Below are 11333 nucleotides of genomic sequence, written 5' to 3' on the forward strand. Positions count from 1 at the left end.
GTGGATTTTAAACATAATAAAGCAATGTCTGGCTGCCTCACTAGCATTGGAGCCTAAAGTTCTTTGCAGGCAGCACATCAGCGACGGAAAGAAAAGGTCTTAAAGCAAAGTTCTTGTTTTGTATCTTTACTCCAAAAAGTGAAAAAAAATATACAAAATACAGAACCAAATCCTTAACCTTTCTAAATAAAATAAAATATGCTGATCAAAAGACTGTGTTGCTCTAATTTCCACTAAACTTGCACTGAGTTACTGTATATTTATTCTACAAGCAGCAGCCAATAGAAATGCAGTATTGTGCTTTGTCACTAGTCACTAGTTAGAACAAATATGAACCAAAGAAATCTTACAAAAAATGTATTAATAATTTTAAACATAAATAACATTTATCCAAAATGTTTTTGGTCTCTTTAATGTTTCATGCTTCCTATGTTGTTTGTATATTTGCTCTGCTCCCCTGAAGGATCTTGTACAGTATTTGCAGATGTGGGTAGTAACGAGTTACATTTACTCCGTTACATTTACTTGAGTAAGTTTTGGGAAATGTTGTACTTTTAGGAGTAGTTTTGAATCACTATACTTTTTACTTTTACTTGAGTAGATTTGTGAAGAAGAAACTGTTCCTCTTCCTCCGCTACATTAGGCTACGTTGAGCTGTTACTTTTCTTTTATCCCTTTTATCCACGTACGCGTCAATCTCATGACATCACTGGGTGATTCTTTGGGAAAAATGTTTGTTTTTGCATGTTTTGTCACATTTACACAGACTCAAACACACACAGAGTTTCTATGAGTTCATGTTTGTTCTAGTTCTGGTTAAAAAAGAAAAGTACAAAGACTTGAAATTTTGTGCTTAATTTATTTTTTTATTCTGTTATTATTGTATTTATTTTATTATTTATTAAAGTACTTGAATTTACTTTAAGATTATTTCAATTTAAGTTATTTTTTATTAATTTTAATTTATTTTATTATTTTATTGATTTAATTTTCCCTAAGATAATTATTTTGTACTTTTGTCTGTTTGAATGGTTGTGTTAAATAAATAAATCAGACGTTACTCAACAGTTACTCAGTACTTGAGTAGTTTTTTCACCAAGTACTTTTTTACTTTTACTCTAGTAATTATTTGGATGACTACTTTTTACTTCTACTTGAGTCATATTATTCAGGAAGTAACAGTACTTTTACTTGGGTACAATTTTTGGCTACTCTACCCAGCTCTGAGTATTTGGACCCGGTTTCATCAAACACAAATATGATATATATCAGAAAGCGCTCCCTCATTCAAAGTGTACGAGGGATCATCTGGTCCTCACTCAATAAAAATAGGGTCAAGATGAAAAATAGTTGAAAAATGACACGATGTGACAACGTATGGGAGATCTGAATGTTGACCTCTGTACAGAACCACCTTTGGCAATGGCTTAAAGAAATATAGGAAAAACTATAACACAATAGCACTTCCTTCTGCACCTCAGTAATCTTTTAAGCTCCTCTCCGCACCTTATTTGTTGTATATTGTATTCTGTATTACTTTGTTGTTGCTTGTTGTTTTTGTCTTTGTGTGATTATTTGTTATCCGTATTGAAGCCCTGGCACAACCATTTCTTGTGGGATCAATAAAGTTCTTAAATTAAGTTGTTTGACGTCTCACTGTGGAGGAATATTGTTCTGCTCTTCTGTTCAACATCGCTTTCCTGTTTAACGACTTCCTTTCAATCAATCAGTCTTGGGCTCGTGGAAAGCTATAGCCACAAGTCTGACTGGACAACATTCTGGTGCACAGAGGGGTTTGTGCAGTACTGGAGTTGAGGGGGGATGAGGGGACGGCATCCCCCCTGAAATAAAAACGGTCCAAATCATCCCCCCTGTAAAACTGCCATCCCTCCTTTCCATCCCTTATGTCATTTCATCAATGAATGTGGTTTTACTGCTATTTCAACATTTAGAGTCATCACCAGAAAAATAACACCAGAAAAATAACTCATTTGACAATTTTCACCTGTTTCAAGTAGATTTTCACTTGAAATAAGTAAGAAAATCTGCCAGTGGAACAAGATTTATCTTCTCATTATAAGCAAAAAAATCTTGTTCCACTGGCAGATTTTTCTACTTATTTTAAGTGAAAATCTACTTGAAACAGTTGAAAATTGTTGTTTTTTCCAGTGATGAGTCTTGTTTTAAGTGTAATGAGATTTTTTTTACTAAAATTCGACATTTTAACTAGAAATAAGACAAATATTCTTGTTAAGATTGTGAGTTTTTGCAGTGATCCATGTTACTTATCCTGTGAAGGACAGAGTCATATTGATAAGTTCAGAAAAGTGTTTTTTATTGTTGTGTTTTGATGTATTTGATGTAAGCCCAGTGGATATTTAAAGCTTACAGAAGGCTGCATTTAACTGCTGCTATGTCATTCCTGCAGTATTTCTGCAGGTGTTTTGGTCACTGCTATTATTTGTAATATATTATATTATTTGTAATCAGCACAAATTATCTGTCCCCATATAAAATCCACCATCCCCCCTGATTTCTTTTTACAACTCGAGTTCTGGGTTTGTGGTTTCCTAAGTGACTGCAAGGTGTCCAGGTCCAGATCAATACCCCCCTTCACCACTGTGATGCCAAATGTCTCTGGTGTTTTCTGTCCAAAATGAGTTATTTCAAGTCTCGTGGTTTAATTAATTAAAACCAAAGCAGGTTTTTAGAGAGAGAGACTTTGTTGTGGCAACCCTTCAAAACCCTTCAAATCTTTTTTTCTCAGCTTTGCTAGAGTCCATCGGTCCAGCTCTGAGGTCTTTGGTTCTGATGCTGGTCTATGATAGGGTCGCCACTTTTCAGAAATAGAAATAAGGGACGCTCCGATTTCATCAGTGCAGGCGCCAAAAAAAGGGACATCCCCAAAACTTCTAAACTGCATAGAAATGTATTTATTTTATATGAAAAAACTAAATGCTTTGATTTAAAGTTATTTAAAGTGACTGTACATGACTGCATTGCATGACTGTACAGACAGCCAACCATACTAGCAACTGAAATGCTATGTATGTCCACATCAGCCAAGATGTACATGCAAGTAAATGTAAATATAGCTACAGGTGAAGGTCGGAAAATTAGAATATGGTGTAAAAGTTCATTTATTTCAATAATTCAACTTAAAAGGTGAAACTAATATATTACATAGTCTCATTACATGCAAAGCAAGATATGTTAAACCTTTATTTATTTAATTTTGATGATTGAATTGTTTATTGATAAAATATTCAAATTTTTTGAGATTTTTTATTTGGGGTTTTCATAAACTGTGAGCCATAATCACCAAAATCATAGCAAATAAAGGCTTGAAATATCTCACTTTGAATGTAGTGAGAAATAATATATTTGTTTCACCTTTAATTGAATTTACTATGAATTAAGTTTTGTAATATATTCAAATGTTCCGACCTTCACCTGTATATTATGACATCAATAAATAAGAGCATAATATATGTCCGTATTGGTTTAATACGGAACGCAACTTTTAATTGCCAATTACGGAACAATCCGTATTTCAAGGGACGGGTGGCGACCCTAGTCTATGAAGCTCTGAATGGTCCAGGACCAACATACGGGGCATATCAGACCCAGTCTGAACCTTCCAGACCCCTCAGGTCATCTGGATCCACTTTTTATCAGTTCCCAGAGGCAGAACCAGACATGGATAAGCTGCATTCAGTTTCTATGTTCCACATATCTGGAACAAACTATGAGAAATCCTGAGATCAGCTGAAACAGTCAGGTATTTCAATCCAGATTCAAGACTCAGCTGCATTAAAATAAAGCTCAACATCTGGACTGGTACTTTTAAGCTTGAGTTTCTAAACCTGATCATGTTTTAATTATGATTTTTCCTGTTCTTTCATCAAACATCTTTTTGTTTGAATTTTAAATCATTCTTTTTAAAATGTCTGCTATGTGATGTTTTAATGTCTCTGTAAAGCACAGGAACTTTTTCAAATGGTTTTCACGTGTGAAAGAAGCAGAATTATGGAAATGACCTTTGAACCCTTCCCAGATCGACGGGCTGCTCCTGGTTGGCATCTTATATCATTTTTCCACACTTGTTGATCAATAAAATGAATTTGATTGCTAACAGCTGACCTTCTGCCTTTCTATCATTTATACAATGGCTACTTCAGGGAAAGCATTGCTTATTTTCAGCAAGAGATACCAAATCACATTTGGCTATGGATAAGGAGGCGACAAACTACAGATCACCTGAAATCAGCTGAAATGTATTAGCCTTGTCAGGAAACAGTCATTTGTGAAGTTCCTGGGGTCACTTCAGGACAGGTTCTCCCCACATCCACCCACGTCTACAACAACAATGGCCCCCTGCCTTTGTTTCACGGGTTGCCATGAGGATACACTACACCGCAGTCAGGTGGCGTGCTCACAGAGTCACCGGAGCACTAATAAGATGTTGATAACCAGTCTACAAACAACAGCAAAAAAAAAAAAAAAGAAAAAAGAAAGAAGGGCCTGTGGACACTGGACCTACACGGGATAAGATTGCACGGCTGGTATCAAGTCATTCTGTGGTTCACCCTAGACGCCATTATCTGAGGTGTCGGTTTAAGGGCTTGGTAGCTCATCCATATTCATGAGACTCGCCTAAATATCATCATGTTCATCTATAAAACACTGGATACATCTTTTTTTTTATTGCATAGATTGTGTATCTTTAAATGTTTAAGGCAAGGCCAGGCAAGTTTATTTGTATAGCACAATTCAACACAAGGTAATTCAAAGTGCTTTACATCAACATTAAAAGCGGCAAGACACAATTAAACAGTAAATAACAAATAAGATGAAATAAAATGATAAGAAAAGAGGTAAAATAATAAAAACACAAGTTGTTAAAGTGGAAATGAAACGTGCATGTTTTGGCACTGGTAGTGGTCAAATATATTTAAAAAACGACTTTGTCTAAAATCTGATTTTTTTAAATTGTGAAACCCATAGAAATAACACATTTATTTTCGTAGTTTCTAGCTAGTTCTCTGGCTAGCGAGCCGCCATCTTGAAGTGACGTCGGTGCTTACGTCATGGGGTTGGTTGGTGCTTTGAACGCTCTATTGGCAAGACAGGACAGCAAGTGGTTTTTGCGAAAGATCATGGATGAGGACGAGGGTTTGCCTCAGAAAAAAATGAAGCTAACAGAGATGCTAACAGAGAAGCTAACAGAGATGCTAACAGAGATGCTAACAGAGATGCTATGCTATAATGCTTTGGGGGAAACTCCAATTATGGCACAGAAAAAATATCGATATATATCGAGTATCGTCATTCAGCTAGAAAATATCGAGATATGTCCATATCGCCCAGCCCTAATTCAGGGCTTATCCATAACTTTGCGCGGTTTTCAAAAATCATAAGTATTTAATTCAGGTACTAATGTCATATCAGCTATGAGGTTTATCCATCCGGGAGAAGGAAGCGGTGCAGCGTTTTCGGTTTGGTTTGGTGGCTGATGTCCATCGCTGTGTTTAAAGCAGGGAGCGATGACAAGACCCATCAGGGAACGGGGCTAGTTTATTACACCCGGTGGCAACTGGTAACTCTGCACGACCGCTGACATGGTTACCGTCGATCCCGGAGGAAGTGGGACATCAACCTCAACGCCCCTTGAGTCGCCGCTGGATCATGTAATTAACGGCAGAATCACTCAATGCCGCGACCTCGCCGAGGTCAACAGTCTGTTGGGGTTCGGGGTAAAAATGATGTTTAATGGTTAATGCTTCAACTGATGCAGATTTGTATATCATACGTCCATCATTTGGACGTAACTGCTGGTGGTTCAAGGTGGCAACACATGTTCTTCTGCTATTCTCCCAATTAACAAAAAGAACCCAACTAATTCTTTTGTTATGAACGTTGATACCTTCTCATAATGAGGATGCCACATGCAACAGCGACTGGGCGGCGTAAATAATTCACAGCCTTGTCTCATCGGACACCAGCAACTTTAGACTTTGACGTATGGTTTACAGCCTGGCCGTATGTGTAATTGATGAGATGATGAGCTGCTGCTCAGCATTCCTGACATGCTGCATTTCGGTGCATTTCAGTTTTATTCATATGGCGTCTATTACCACACACTAGGGCTGGGCGATATATCGAGATTTTAATATATATCGATATATTTTCAAACGCGATATGGTACGAGACAATATCGTTTATATCGATTTACATTTTTTTTTTTTTTTTATGATTTTGATATAGCTTATTTTGACTTGAATGTTTTATTTGAGATTTGCACAAATGTTTTGTTATTTGCACAACTGTCAACCTCAGTGGAAAAGTCTGCCTGTTACTGTCTACATTGTATTAATTGCACAGTGTATTTTAATTTAATTGTTATGCATGAAAGAGATATATGTTTTATTTTATTCAAGAAGCATTTTTATTCTATATATGCAGGCAGTTTATTTTTATTTAATTTGTTTTATACATTTAGATATTGTGCAGACCTCTGTTAATAAAGGAACCTGTGTAACATTTGGCACAAGGCTTTGTATTAAAACTGACTGTTTTTTTAAGGGTTTGCCTCAGAAAAAAATGAAGCTAACAGAGATGCTAACAGAGATGCTAACAGAGATGCTAACAGAGATGCTTTGGGGGAAACCCCAATTATGGCACAGAACAAATATCGATATATATCGAGTATCGCCATTCAGCTAGAAAATATCGAGATATGACTTTTGGTCCATATCGCCCAGCCCTACCACACACCTTGTCTCAAGGTGCTTTCAAGAGAATATGGCCTCTGAGCAAGTATTACTGTACATAAACAATGGGAGGTAAAAAACTCCCCTAGTGGGAGAAAAACTCATCCATACAGACAGGTGGAAGCAAGCAATGATCAGAGAGTGGGACTGCAATGGAACTCCTGAGGCTCTGGCCTACAACTGAATATAAGTGGCCAAAAAAGGCTATTGCAACATTATTGGTTCCTCTTTTTCTAAATCTGTTTTTCCAGTTCCCAGAGAACAACTCCTTATTTGACACGTTATTCAGATAATATCAACAACACTTGCTGATAGTCTCAAAGATTATTCCATTTGAAAGAGAAAAAAGCATTGCAAATGGGATTTTATATCATTTTGTGTTCACGCCATGACAAAAGACAACATCTTCATCCTAAGACTCGGCTTGGAGCTGCAGCCTATTAATGATTAAAAAGGCATCATTCTTCTTTCGGCCTCGGTGAACATCTTTGTTTACTTCCATGAAATCGTATCTCTGGGGACATGGCGACATACTGGTTACCAAACTTTTTGTACTCACACATTACGAGGCTTTTACAGTAGTTTGTTTGGAGGCAACCCTGTAGTGCTGTTATGGCACTTTATTAAGTTTGAATATTTTTTCAGGTATAAAGGTAACCTTTAAGATCCGCAACCGGGGCTCAGTTTCGAGATTTCTGTCTGCCGGCTCCGGAGCTTGGGTCTGCGTTAAATCGACGCAGAGCCTACGGCGTAGGGTACATAACCTACGTTATTGGGGCGGCAGTAGCTCAGGTGGTAGAGCGGGTCGTCCAATGATCAGAAGGTCGGAGGTTCGAATCCCGCTCTATCCCAGTTGCTGTCGTAGTGTCCTTGGGCAAGACACCTTACCCAGCTTGCCCCGTGTGAATGTGTTTGAATGTGTATGAATGTTTGGTGGTGGTCGGAGGGGCCGTTTGGCGCGGAATGGCAGCCACGCTTCCGTCAGTCTGCCCCAGGGCAGCTGTGGCTACAAATGTAGCTCACCACCACTGGTGAGAATGTGTATGAATGAATAATGATCTAAGTGTAGCACTTTGAGATTCATTGAATGGAAAGTGCGTTACAAGTTAAATCCATTATTATTATTATTATTACGCCGTAGGCTCTGCGTTGGTGTAACGCGGAGCCATAAATCCCTTTATTCTGGCGTGTTCTTCGGCAACTTTATCTGAAAGTGTGTAAATTACCCAGATAACAGCTGGATTACTTGGTGGTTTCTGAAGACTATTATATCAGAAACATCCAAAACAAATCTGACGAGTCACAGGATTATTTCTCTCTATTTCTCTGAGACGAGTCTGCCTGTTTGCCCTCGGTCAGCGAGTCAAATCGACGCAGAGCCTACGGCGTAGCTTACGTAGCCTACGGCGTAACCTAACAGCCTTTATTCAGGCGCGATCTTAGCGAACAACGGACAAAAAAGGGATTATGTACATTCACTGAGTGAATATTATGAAAGTAAAATATTGGTTTGTAACGAGAAATGTAATCAAAACGCATTTTTATGCAGAAACTAACTCAAAATATTGATTTTATTCACAAAAAAATAAGAAATGTCCGCCATGTTTTTTTTTTTTATTCAGTCCGCAAATGACGACGAAAAGCATTCTGGGAAATTTTCATACCCCCTCGCTCGCGAAGTCAGCATCTGAAATCCCTCGATTTGAAGGGGCTATTTTCAGCCCCTAGCCCTCGTTTTCTCCCTCCCCCTAGGTGAAAAGAGGAATTGGGACACCACTACCTTCACGGGAACGCGCAAAAGTTAGGGTTAGTGAAGAAAACGAGGGCGAGGGGTTCAATTGGGACGCAGCCTTACTGACAAAATAAAAAAATACTTTATAACCTGTGAATAACTGAATGTTTTGCAGATCAGCCCTGCACAATTCTACAGTTCTCAGGAAAAATACTAGAACCCCAGACGAATCCCCTGTATGTGAAAACATTCTAATTTTGATTCTTATTGAACATAGAACTCTACATTTACATTTGTATCATAACAATTCTGTCTCTCTTGTCGGACATCCCTCCTCGTCTTTCAGCTCACGCCAGCGAGTGAACGCCGGGCCAATGTTTATTCTTGTCCGGGCATTTTAAAAAAAGATTTTTTGTCCGGGAATTTAGCTTGTTACTTTCCCGCTTTCTTTTTTTACTTCCTCCGATAAAACTTTTATTTTCTTGGGTTTTTCCGCTGCTTCGGCCATGACACCAGCTTCTGCTGAGCTCTGCGCTCCACGCCCTGCCCAAAAAGCCGTAAAAATGTGTAGTTTTTTAGTGTGGAAGGGTTCCTACCATGCTCCTCAAAGTTACATAGTGCCAGTGAAGGAGATACAGACCCCTCAGACCATGACAGAGGTTCATTAAACCTGTTGGAAGTTGATGTTCCATCACAATGATGATGAAATATTAGATTAAGGTGGAAAAGTTACATAGTGCTGCTTTAAAAGGAGGATGGCTTGCTTTTTAGTGAGTTAAAAAAAAAAGAAAAAGCTTGTGGCCAGTGAGGATTGGCAGATTCTGCTCACGGTGACGTCTCTCAGCGGTGCCTAGTTATAGTTACCAGTCTCCGGTTCGACACTCATGCACTATTCATTCACGTATCACATCACTCCTGACCAACTTCAGACGTGAACAAACCCCAATTCTTTCCTGTACAACTTAACTTTGTGGCCTTTTTTCAAGGTTCCCTGGAAATCTCTCAAAATGTTCTTGTAGCATCGCTCCCCATTTCAGTGAAAAGAAAGACGGTGAAGTGGAGGAAGTGTTTTCTTTTGACCCTGCTGGGGCTACTTGGAGGACGGAGACAAAAGGATCTTTTTGCATGGTACGTATCATCAGATGATGTTCATTCCTTGGCAACATGGCTCGGAGCAAAAGATCAGATGTTACGAAAAAGTTTGGTCATTTAGGCCTCAATGTTCTTTCCGATTCTTTGAAGACTTTAACTAACTAAATTCTTTACCCCTTAATCCCTGATGTGGCACATTTGATGCTTTTATCAGGCCTCTGCACAACCTCCGTAATCAAAACAATTTAAAAAAACATTTTTTTAATTCAATTTAAACTTTTATTAAAGGAAGAAATATAACCTAATCTTTTATGGTGATGCAAAAAAACCAAACTGTTAAAGATAAAATTGGGGGTGTTTTTAATTTCAAAATATAATAAAAACTTGAAATAATAATAAAAAAGGTATTTTCTGTATAATTTCATGTCAGGGATTAAAGGGTTACTACTGGAATATCTACATTATTCTTAATATTTCCATTTTCTGTCCAACATGTAGTTTTCTCAGATTTTAAGCAAACAGAGGTTTTATTTAAAGGTAAGCTTTGTTTTTATTTATCATTAGTATGAAAAAGTGAGAACACTAATCAAAATCCCACAATTTGATTTGCTTCTTTTTGTCGTTTTTTTTAAATACCTGACATGTTTCGGCGATTCCTTTCGCCTTCATCATAGTCCGAAACATGTCAGCTATTTAAAAAAAACCTAAATATTCTTGTCTGACAAAAAGAATCAGCAAATTAAATTGTAAAGCCATGGACAAAATTAACTTTATTAAATCAAAATGCCACAATATCCAGCAGAAAACACAGAAGTGCATGTACGTGGAGGGAACTTTATCGATCTGTTCTTACAGATTATTGTAAACGGTATCCGCTGATGTGGAATATTAACGGCAGCTGGTCTGAATAATTAAAAAGGGCCCGTTTAAAGGCTACACCGAGGTGTGGAGGTCCGCCAACGGACTTCTCAAATAAAAGCTTTGTCATTGGATTTTCTCTCATGGCTTGATTTTGAATATGCACACATCTTTCTTTTTTTTTAAATCTTTTAAATGTTTCCTAGTTGGTTCCAGAGTTTTGTAGCTTTTCAGATGACAAATCTTTAAAAAATTAAATAAAACTAAGATGCAAAAAAAGACAGATGGCATCCTTTAACTGATAGACGGTGGGTGTTACAGTAATAACATCCAGATCAGGGGTCGGCAACCCGCGGCTCTAGAGCCGCATGCGGCTCTAGTGGCTCCTGGAGCCTTTTCAAAAATGTTTGACCTTTTTTTTTTCCTTTTTTTCTTCTTGTTTTTTTTTATTTCTTTCTTTTTCCTTTTTTTCTTTCTTACGACTTTTTTCTCGACATTTTGACTTTTTTCTCGAAATTTTGACTATTTCCTTGACATTGTGACTTTTTTCTCAACATTTCGACTTTTTTCCCAAGATTGTATTTCAACATTAATCTCGACATTTCGACTTTTTTCTCGAAGTGCATAATGAAAAAAAAATCTTCCCCCAGTTCTAACTAATATAGAAACATGCAGCATGTGTTGCCTTCATTCTAAGGCTGATACAAGACTTTTCATTTTTTGCGGCTCCAGACATATTCGTTTTTTGTGTTTTTGGTCCAAGATGGCTCTTTCAACATTTTGGGTTGCAGACCTCTGGACTAGATCAAGTGAAAATGAGTCAACTGTGAGTAACTCATTTCTCCTTCACAGACCACAACGAGGAACATCTTGGAACC

Source organism: Cololabis saira, chromosome 16 (genome assembly GCF_033807715.1).
Source record: "Cololabis saira isolate AMF1-May2022 chromosome 16, fColSai1.1, whole genome shotgun sequence".
In the NCBI taxonomy this organism is placed as follows: domain Eukaryota; kingdom Metazoa; phylum Chordata; class Actinopteri; order Beloniformes; family Belonidae; genus Cololabis; species Cololabis saira.